This window comes from Rhipicephalus microplus, chromosome 7 (genome assembly GCF_043290135.1).
Source record: "Rhipicephalus microplus isolate Deutch F79 chromosome 7, USDA_Rmic, whole genome shotgun sequence".
In the NCBI taxonomy this organism is placed as follows: Eukaryota; Metazoa; Arthropoda; class Arachnida; order Ixodida; family Ixodidae; genus Rhipicephalus; species Rhipicephalus microplus.
Genome location: NC_134706.1, coordinates 172475747 through 172485746, shown reverse-complemented (window position 1 = coordinate 172485746; position 10000 = coordinate 172475747). Strand labels below are relative to the sequence as shown.

The following is a 10000-nucleotide window of genomic DNA, read 5'->3' as shown; positions in this document are numbered from 1 at the left end:
TCATTCCCAGCTAAGATAAAAAGAAAGCCAAAAATAAAGTTGTGGGAGAACCTGTTCCTGCATTAGCATACCAGGTTTTAATCCAATCAAAATAAATGAACAGGGGTTTTTAAATGGTACCCAAAGCGCAAATTTTGGTGAAAAGCCAATTATAAAATAAAATCGTGGGCAGACGGTAACGTAAATGGCGGTCCTAAGGGCTCAGCGAGCACAGAGACCCCGCTATTTTTAATATAATAATAAAAGACAGAGACTTTTGGGCCGTGCCCGGTTGTAAACAAAATGAAGAAAATAAAAAAAAAAATTGAAAAAAAAAGATAAAATAAAATCAAACATAAAAAAAACCACACATTGTCTGATCACAATCCGTGGTAACTTGTGAACGTTCCGCACGGCTGCACGCGTTCTTCTCGTGTTTTCAGCTCTCACGTTTCCAGAGCTGCCGCTTCACTCCACTGTCTTCGTCTTGGTTACTGTTACCTTGGTTCGATGAAGCTCTCGATCTTTATGGGTAGATGTTACACGTCTTCTTCCCGTGACTCTTTCCGGGTAGTCCTCTCGTTTGCTTGAGGTCATCTTTGTAGAGGGGCGTCACCGTTTTGTTATATTCTGCGTGTTGCGCTAGTGTACCGTTCGCGCGCCAGCAAGGATACAGCGCCCACGTCCCCGAGGTACGAGACCTCTCCCGTGAAGGGTCAACAGGGGGAGGCGACGCGTGTATCCTGCGGCACGCGCCTTCTACCGTTTCTTTTGTTGTGTTTGTACTTGTAGATGGTGTTTCTGGTTAGGCATGCGCTGTTTCAAAGGCCGAGGGCAACACTACTTGTTATCTCGAAATGTCCGGGATTAGGTCGCTTATATATTTTACTAACTGTATTAGTAGAGCTCGATTACGTGCCTGTTTTATAACGCATGGGTAGATCGAACTGTCCGTGGTTACCCGAGGATTTATTAGCTCAGCGATGTCTTTAGTAACGGGGCATTCCGCCAGGTAGTGTTTGATATCCTCACACATACTCCCGCAGAAGCACCTGGGCTCTCTCAACAGGTTAAACCTGCGGAAGTATGTGTGGAATCGTCCGTGGCCCGTGAGCAACTGGACTAATGCCTTGTTGGGTGGGAAATACGCCGGTAGTTGAAATAAATCCGGTACCCACTTATATAGTTCAGTGTCTCTATTTTCTGATGACCACTCAGAAGCCCAGCGTTTCCTGAGTTCTCTATTAAGTTTCGCTCGCACAGTGCGCGAGGACCATTTGCTCTGTCTTATGATGCCTCTTCTTGCTGCGCGGGAGGCAATGAAGTCGGCGACTTCGTTGCCGAAAACTCCACTATGCCCCGGAACGTGACAGAGCTTTATACTCGATTGGACCTCTATGCGCTTGATCGTGCTCTGCATTTCTGCAATTCGCGGATCGGTGTTAGTTCTGGATCCTAATGCATAAAGGAGTGAAAGACAGTCCGTATAGATATATACGTCTTGGGCAGTGGGGTGATCTTTTAACCATTTTAATGCTTCTCCAAGGGCCACAGCCTCTGCGCAGAATGCACTCGTGGCTCCCGATACAGCAAATCTACCCACTGCCTCCACTCGGCTCGCCCTGCCGAAAACGACATAGGCTGCCCCTGCCATTCCCTCTGCATAGGATCCATCTGTGTATATGTGTAGTGCTCTACGTCCTGCCAACACGTTGGCTTCCCCTGCCGTCAGACGCCGATGGGGAAATGAGGCACGCTCGGCTGGATGGATCGCGAGCCGATCGACCGGGTACATTACTTCTTCCGGTCGTACGATCAGATCCCCGTATCGAACGCTACTTCGCAGGGTAAACAGACGGAACTCCGCGTTCATTCGATCAAGTTCCAATTCGATAGGTGGAGCATGCATTAAAACTTGTAAGGCGGCCGTTCTGGTTGTGTGAAATGCCTCGGACAGGTGTAGGAGAATTGATCGTTGTATTGAAATCATTCGGGATTTCAACCTGCAGTCCGGGCTTACTTCGTCCCACCATATCGGTGACGCGTATGTGACTGCCGGGAGGATGACGTTGCGGTACAACGTTTTCTTTTGTTCGGGGCGTAGTCGTCCACCCTGTAAACGGGCTAGGGTGTTTACACACGTCAGAAGTGTTTCTACCCTAGCCCTCAGGGCATCTGCATGTAAGAAGAACGAAAGGCGTCTATCAAACGTGACGCCCAGGATCTTCACTGACTCTTTGAATGCCAGGGCTTTATCTTCTTTTCCCGCTCTCACGGTCAGGCGACTTTTCATTCCAAGTCCGCCTTGGCCGTGCGCAAACAGTACACAGTGCGTCTTGTCTTTGTTTATCCGTACTTTTGCTACCCGCGCCCATTCTAGTACTTTCCTGAGTACTTCGGATGCCGTTTCTTCAAGTTTCTTCTTCGATTCGCCGGGGATGATGATCAAGGTGTCGTCCGCATATGCCTGTATGGTTACACCTTTCGGCATCGGCATACATAGTAATTCGTGTACTGTGATATTCCATAACAGAGGCGACAGGGGCGATCCCTGCGGGCTACCCAGGGTAGGCCGTGCCTCCGCTTCCCCAGCCTGAGTTCTAAATACTATGGATCTGTCCGTTAAGAACGACCGTATCATGTGATATAGGTTCGCTGGGACATCTCTTTCTCTGAGGAAGCGGAGCACCTGAGGGTGCCATACACTGTCGAATGCCCCTTGGAAGTCTAGGCTCATTAGTATGGTTGGAGTTTTCATCGCGCGCAGTTGTACGAGCCTCGCCTTTAAGTTGTGCAGTGCTAGTACTGCACTTTTGGCGTGCGTAAACCCGTATTGCTGGGCGTGTACGTGGCCGTTCGTCCACAGGAAGCTATAGATTCGCCCGTTGAGGAGCCTTTCCAAGACTTTTCCAAATACTGAGTTTATACATATTGGTCTGTATGATGTTGTGGACTGTGGGGGCCGGTTAGGTTTGGGTATAAATATGATGCGGCCTCGTCTCCAACATCTGGGGAAGTAACCGAGCCTCAGTGCCGTGTTAAGGATGAACATTATGAAGTTTGGCATTTGTTCGTATAAGCCCTTAACTATGCCGGGCGTAATGCCGTCGGGACCCGGCGCCGACCTCGGTGATATTTTACTTATTACTTCTTTCACTTCGCCATCTGTAAAAGGTACATCCTGTAGCCTTGATCGATACGAGGCTGCCGCCAACTCTCTTATTGCGACATGTCCGGGCAGATCAACGTCGGGGTCGTCTACAGCTACCTGCATACGAAGGAGAAGGGCGGCCGACTCCAAGTGAGAGCTCGTGAGCTTTCCGTCCGGGCCCTCCAAAGGTGGCAAGAATTTCGCGTTTTTCGTGCGGCCGAAGGCTTCCCTAAAAGGGGCCGAAAAAACACTACGTCTCGAACACGCCGCGTTGCATTCAGCCTCGTATCGATCCTTGGCCTCCCTTATTCGGGCTCGAAACATCGCCAACGCCTTCGAATATTCGTACCTATACCACACTCTGAGATCTTGGTTTCGACACCGCTGAAACCTTCGCCGCATTGCATTAACTCTCTTCCTTTCCTCTGCCAATTGCGGCGTCCACCACGACTTTCCGGCTCTAGATTTTATTGGGCGCAGTTGTTTGCGCCGGTGGCTTTGGAAGATTTTGTAGAATGTTTCCATTACGAAGTCGAGTGCCGTCGTTGACGTTATGTCGGCCCCTAACACTTGATCGAACCAAGTGTCCCTTGCGAGTGCCCTGAGTAGTTCGGCTTGGGCAAAACGCGTCAACCGTTTTCCAGTCCGAACTTCACTTCCTCCAATCCTGATTTCGATGTAACGATGTTCCGAGTGGGTTAAGTCCTCCCGTACCTCCCACTGGACTCCGGATTGCACGGCGGGGGACGAGGCCAGCGTTACGTCGATCCAGCTGGCCGCGTACGGGGTCTCGTACGTGGGCCGCGATTGTGGGTCATTAAGTACAATGAGCTCGTTGGCCGCAGTGAACTCCAGCAGACGCGCCCCTCTCTCATCACCGGCGTTGGGCCCCCACACTAGGTGCTTTGCATTAAAATCTCCAGCTACCACTACGTTAGGAGTTTTAACCTTTAGAAGCGTTTCTTCAATTGCCTGTAGGGTAGGGTCCATTGATTTGTGGGGTGGGGCATATGCCGAAATTAACACGAAATCAAATTCGCGGGCTTGACAGTATACCGCTACCACCAGTTTTGTCACTGTAATAGGGCAAATATCAAACGGTGGCTCCCTATAGATGATTGCTGCGCCCGGATCCTCATCCAAGGCAATCACTCCGAACCCCGACGGAAGGTGCGGTATCCTCTTTGATGTTCGGTATGGGTCGGAAACTGCGGCCAGGCTCAACGACCCTGCGACCATACGCTCGCACAGGGCGCCTGTCGCCAGGCGCGCGTGATCGAGGTTGATTTGGACGAGTGACACGTGAAGATTCCCCCTTTGATTCCCCCCTGAAGCTGGAGCGCCGCCATTATGCCCCGCCATAATTGGTGCGGGCTCTCAGCCTTGCCACCTTTCCCATCAGTAGTGGGCATTGCGGGTGTCCCGCCGTATGACCGGCAGACGACAGTCCCGCCCGGTGGCAAGCTGCACATTTTACCGCCGCGTCTCCCTCCCTCACCGTGCATTCTCTGGCTGTGTGCCCCTCCGTAGCACATCGCATACATGTCGCCCTCGCGGCATCGTTCGATACGGGGCACGAACTCCTACCGTGCCCGTAAGAAGCGCAAAACGTGCACGTGGGGACGTGCACGTCTTCCCATGCCCTGACGACTGTCCATCCGATGGATATACGTGTGGACGACATGATTCGTTTGAAGGCCTCGGGGTCCACTTCGACCACGTGTCCCATCGTCCCTGTGCGTTCTCTGAAAGATACCCTAACCTTACACGTATCCTCATCGAGTTGTAAGTTCGGGTTACGCTCGCTGAGGAGGCGGACGAAGTCCTGAGTTGTTATTTCAGGATCTACCCCCGAAAACCTAACGTGCGGGTTGCGTTTGTTAGGGACGCGTACTGTAATCGCGTTGCGTGTAACGGGGTTTTCTTCGATGGCGTTTCTCATGTTTATTAGTGACTGTTGTGTGTGTGAGAAAACGGTGACGCCATACCTTGTGTGCCGCAGTGTGACGTCACGGATCCCTTTGGCCACCGGGTCGATGTTTGACTTCAGGACCCGCACCACCTCTCTCGCCGGGGCGTCCGTGTTTCCAACCGGCGTGAGAAATGCCACGTAATCCTGACGAAGTCCCGCTCCTTGCGTCGTGGTTGCCTGAAGTCCGGCGGGGCCGTTCCGAGAAGACCCCTGCGCTCCCGGCCTCGTTCCCGAGCCGAGGGCCGCAGCATAGCTCATGCCGCGGCCCGCCTCGAGAGGTGCGTCCGTCCTTTCTGCTCCAACGTGGTCCACCTGGCCGCCTGGAACTGCCAAGGCACTCGTTACCGTGCGTTACCGTTTGACAGATGTACCGCCCCAGTCAAACTCCCCGCCTGACACTGTCCTCGGAACAGGTCGCGCAGGCCCAACCGGCACCCCGAAGAGAAACCGAGGGCCCATCGCTTGGCGCTAGAAGCGTGGACAACACATTGGTCTGCTTCCCGCTCCACCGAGTAAGTAAAGAAACGATGAGAGTAGTGGTATTTCACTTGCGGCCACGAGGACCCCGCCGAAACGAGGCCGTATCCCGTGACCTCCCACTTATGCTACACCTCTCATGTCTCTTCACAGAGTCAGACTAGAGTCAAGCTCAACAGGGTCTTCTTTCCCCGCTGATTTTGCCAAGCCCGTTCCCTTGGCTGTGGTTTCGCTAGATAGTAGATAGGGACAGTGGGAATCTCGTTAATCCATTCATGCGCGTCACTAATTAGATGACGAGGCATTTGGCTATTTTTTTTTTTTTTTTTTTTTTTTTTTTCCAGATACCACAATCCACCCACTTGGAGATTAACTTGAGGGTTGCCTGCCGTCCTACGATAGGCGTCTCCTCCTCCAATACTGGTAGAGATGCAGGATCAAAGAAAACTTGTCCTCTGAAAGGCAGAGGGACCAAAAGAACGCACCCCGACTTGTGGTGCTGGGACCTTGATTAGCCCTGGGAGCCCACTCCCCGACGAACGACCGCTGTCGACATTTGGTGCATTTTAAATGCCGCCAGCCCCCCTTGTAGGCACCTTATCGTCATCATTTTGAAGTCATTCCTTGTCAATCCCACCTCCTGCAGAGTCCTCACAGATTCACCCGCCCATGTTCCTCTATATGACAGGGTGACACTAGAGACGGTAGGCGTAGGTGAGACTTGGAAAAGCAGATCAGGGATTTTGTATTTATCGCATTTGTGGTGATGAGCCTCCGTAAGTTCAACTCGCGTGCTCACCACCTGCACATGCAGGATATGGGATTTCTCCCGCTTTATGATGACAAGATCCGGGATCTTCGTACCCTGTGATGTTTTGAAGTGTCTTTCTTGCTGCACCTGCCATCCAAGCTCAGTCAGCCTACCTGCCAAGTACCTCAAAATGTTGTCATGCCTTTTGATGCGAGCGTGGTGGGTTCTGTGACATCTCTGAAGGATGTGCCCCAACGACTCCTCAGCCTGACACCCTGCACGACACTGCTTAGGTAACTCTCGACCTCTACGTAGACGAGTCAGATTTGGGACTGCTGCGACATGAAATTTAGCCAAGTCAATAAACTCTCGACCACGGAGGAGTGAAGTCCCATTTCCTAGCCATGAGGTTGACCCTGGTGCTTCCTTGCATTGTTGCAGGGGTCTACCATCGAACGACATGTGGAGTTGTCGGGCCCAATACTTTCTGGACTGCTTACTGTTGCCGATTTTTGTGCCCTTGAAAATGGTGAGGTTGTCAGCCTGCCTCTTAAGCTGAGTGATTGTCGGTCGGGTGGCTGCAAAAGCGCACGCTGGATTGCTAGATTGGGCCACCGTCTGGTACCGTCGTAATCTCATGGCCGGAACAACCGTTCTAAAGCATGGCACTCCAAGCCCACCCTCTTCTACTGCAGCGTAGAAGAAGCCAAGCGGCGCATCTAGAGGCAGCGCCAGCCATCTCCTTACCGCAGAACGGACCACTCTATCAATTGTCAACAGTGTTTTCGCCGAAATTGGGCCGAGCACTAGTCGATGGTATAAACGAGGCAAAAGGTAAAACCTAAGCACAACCAGACGCTGCTGAGGTTTCAAGGGCGCCTTAGACACTCTCTCGAGAAGAATGGCCAACTGTCTTCTTACTAGACCCTTCTCAAGGCCCTTGACACCGAAGTGTACACCCAAGTAGCGCCATGTAGACGTGCAGTTCGTCGTTGCCAGACGTTCCCCATTCACAAAGAAGTCAATGTCTGTTCGGATCTTGGACCTCTTCTGCCAACCCGATGGCTCGATGACTAGGGTCGTTGACTTTGCCGCGTTAATCTTAAGTCCTCTGGCACCGAGAAATGAATTCAGACGATCAATTTGCTGCTTGAGGCCCCAGTGGGTAGCTGTGGTCAGGATAATATCGTCCGCAAATGCCATGGCCGATACCTTCATCCCCTCACTGGTAAAGGCCAACTGGGGGTCAAGCTCAGCCAAGAACTCGTCAATGACTAAGTTGAACAGGAGCGGTGAAAGGGGATCACCCTGCCTTACCCCCACTGTAGGATGGACGACCAGCGATTTGCCTCCGAATGTCAGCACTGTTACCGCATTTTGGTAAAAGTCTTCAATGTACGAGATAAAGTCTTCAGAGATCCCTTTTCTGCGTAAGGCTCTCAAGATTGCCGGTAAAACAACCCTATCGAAAGCCTTCGCAATGTCAAGCGAGGCCAGAGACAAGGGTCGCAGTGACTTGCGCGCTTCATCAATGATTGTCGCAAGGAGAAGAATGTTTTCAGCACACCCATCCACTGGCAAAAATGCCCTCTGCTGCAGGTCCAAATCGAGGTCAGCAAGCAGCCTTCGGAAATATATCTTATGAAGCAGTCTAAGGAGCACATGAGATATTGAGATTGGGCGGTGTTGCGAGGCTGTTGAAGCACCAGGAACTTTGGGAATGAAGATCGTTCGTGCTTGGGTGAGAAAGAGTGGAAGTCGCTTCAGCAGCAGGAGCAAGTTAAGTAGAACCTGGAGTATTACTGGCGGAACCTTCCGCAGTTCCCTCGCCGCAAAGCCATCAGGTCCGGCTGCCGAGCTTGATGAGGGCATTGCCGCCTTAATGTCCATTTCTGTGATAAGGAACACAGGATCGATAACCTTGTGCGGGCGTTCGATAGCAGGAGACACTGATGAAGGCACCACTTTCTCCATGATCTCTCTCCATTCTTCTAGAAAAGCTTGGGGATCCTCCACCTTGGAGTCCGCCTCTCCATCCAGAATCTGTCTTGCACACTGTGTCCTGTTCCGTCTGAAGAGTTGTTGTGTCAAGGCGTATTCCCGCTTCTTTTTCTTCCTGCGACTTTCTTGAACAGGTGGAAGAGGTTGGCGACCATGCGGACGCAAGTCCGAAGCGAACACCTCCCTTAGGTAGGCATTAAGAGCTATCGTTATATCCTCCCTGTCGAGGAATCTCTTTGCAAGCTCCCATAGCTTGTATGCTTGGTACGCTCTTGGCGGAGGTTTTGTTGTTAGACCTCTTAGCTCAGCCTCAATCACCTCACGGTGATTTACCTCGGGGATGACCAGGGAGGCGTCCTCAACAGCTTGCTCCCCAATGTCGACTAGCACCTCCTGAGTGCTTCTTGGGTAGAGTCTGTTCTGTAGGTCTTCCACCAGCCTCTTGTAACCTTCCTGCCTTCTGTGCGATTTAATGCTGTGCAGCGTGCGGTGCGGAAACGCTCTTAGTAGCTGTGCATTGATGTCCCGGACCTTCTGGGATCTTAATTCAACCTCCTTAGTTGCCATCAGGTACTCCTCCTCCTTTTTCCATCTGGGCTTGAGTCTGGCCAGATTCACATCTTCGTTGTATTCTTCAAAATGCCGATGCCGGCGATGCTGGCTCAGGCCAATCTTGCTACCAAAGGTTGCAGTACATTCTGGACATTGGAATGTCGTTGTCATGGTTGATATGTGGCCTGTCATATTCGCGTCAGCCGGGGCGGCATTTTCGGAACAGCCGGTAGCTGCTCCGTTCTCAGAACCTTCCTCTGTGGGCTTGTTGCCCGAACGCTTTGGCATGCTGCTCCTTTGAGTGATTTCTCCGGGGGGCGACCCGCAGAACACAGGTTCACCTCCCTCGTCCTCGTCATCGGACGAACGTAAGTCGGGTGGAAGTACGAACTTCCTCCTGACCCTAGGTCCTACCCCCGTAGACATCCAGACTGACCCCACATGGACACTGTCAGCAGAATCGCGCGCATTCGCCGCATCAGTGCCAAGGGGAGCTGGTTGACCGGAGGGGACCGCAGGGGTTGCACCAAGAACTGGCTCCACTGAATCAGCGTATGAAGCCACGTTTGAACTTGGCTCCTCCGCAGCATCAACAGACGCTTGGTCAGGTAGGGAGTTAATAACCCGCCTGTCCTTAGGCCTTGCCCCTGTCATTACCCAGGCTGACACCCCATGGCTGTCGGCTGAAGCGCGCGCCTTCACCGACCTACCACCAAGGGGAGCTGGGGAAGCAGAGGGGGCCATATGAGCATAGCATAATGTGCCTTCAGTGCGTTCAACCCACGTACAAGCCGTGGCCGTTGGCTCAATAACCATTGGCAGTACTGTGGCATGAATACCGTCCTGGCCTTTAGGGTCATTACCCTCAGGGCTCTCGGGTTCCATCAATTCTGCAATAGTTTCAGCTCGTTCACATCCGTGAACATCAACATCGATGCCTTCAGATCCCTCTTTCTCCGCATTGTGTTCTCTCGCTCCTTCATTCCCTTCAAATTTGCCTTCTGGAGCTTGCGCCATTTGCACATCAACTATGACGAGTAACTATGACAAGAGAGTCATAGTTACTCCCGCCGTTTACCCGCGCTTTTTTGAATTTCTTCACTTTGACATTCAGAGC

At 52.1% G+C, this 10000-nt stretch overlaps 1 pseudogene; it reads right to left on the bottom strand.

Moving 5' to 3' along the window:
• Positions 1-10000, bottom strand: part of LOC142768044 (large subunit ribosomal RNA) — a 13481-nt pseudogene that overhangs the window by 829 nt on the left and 2652 nt on the right.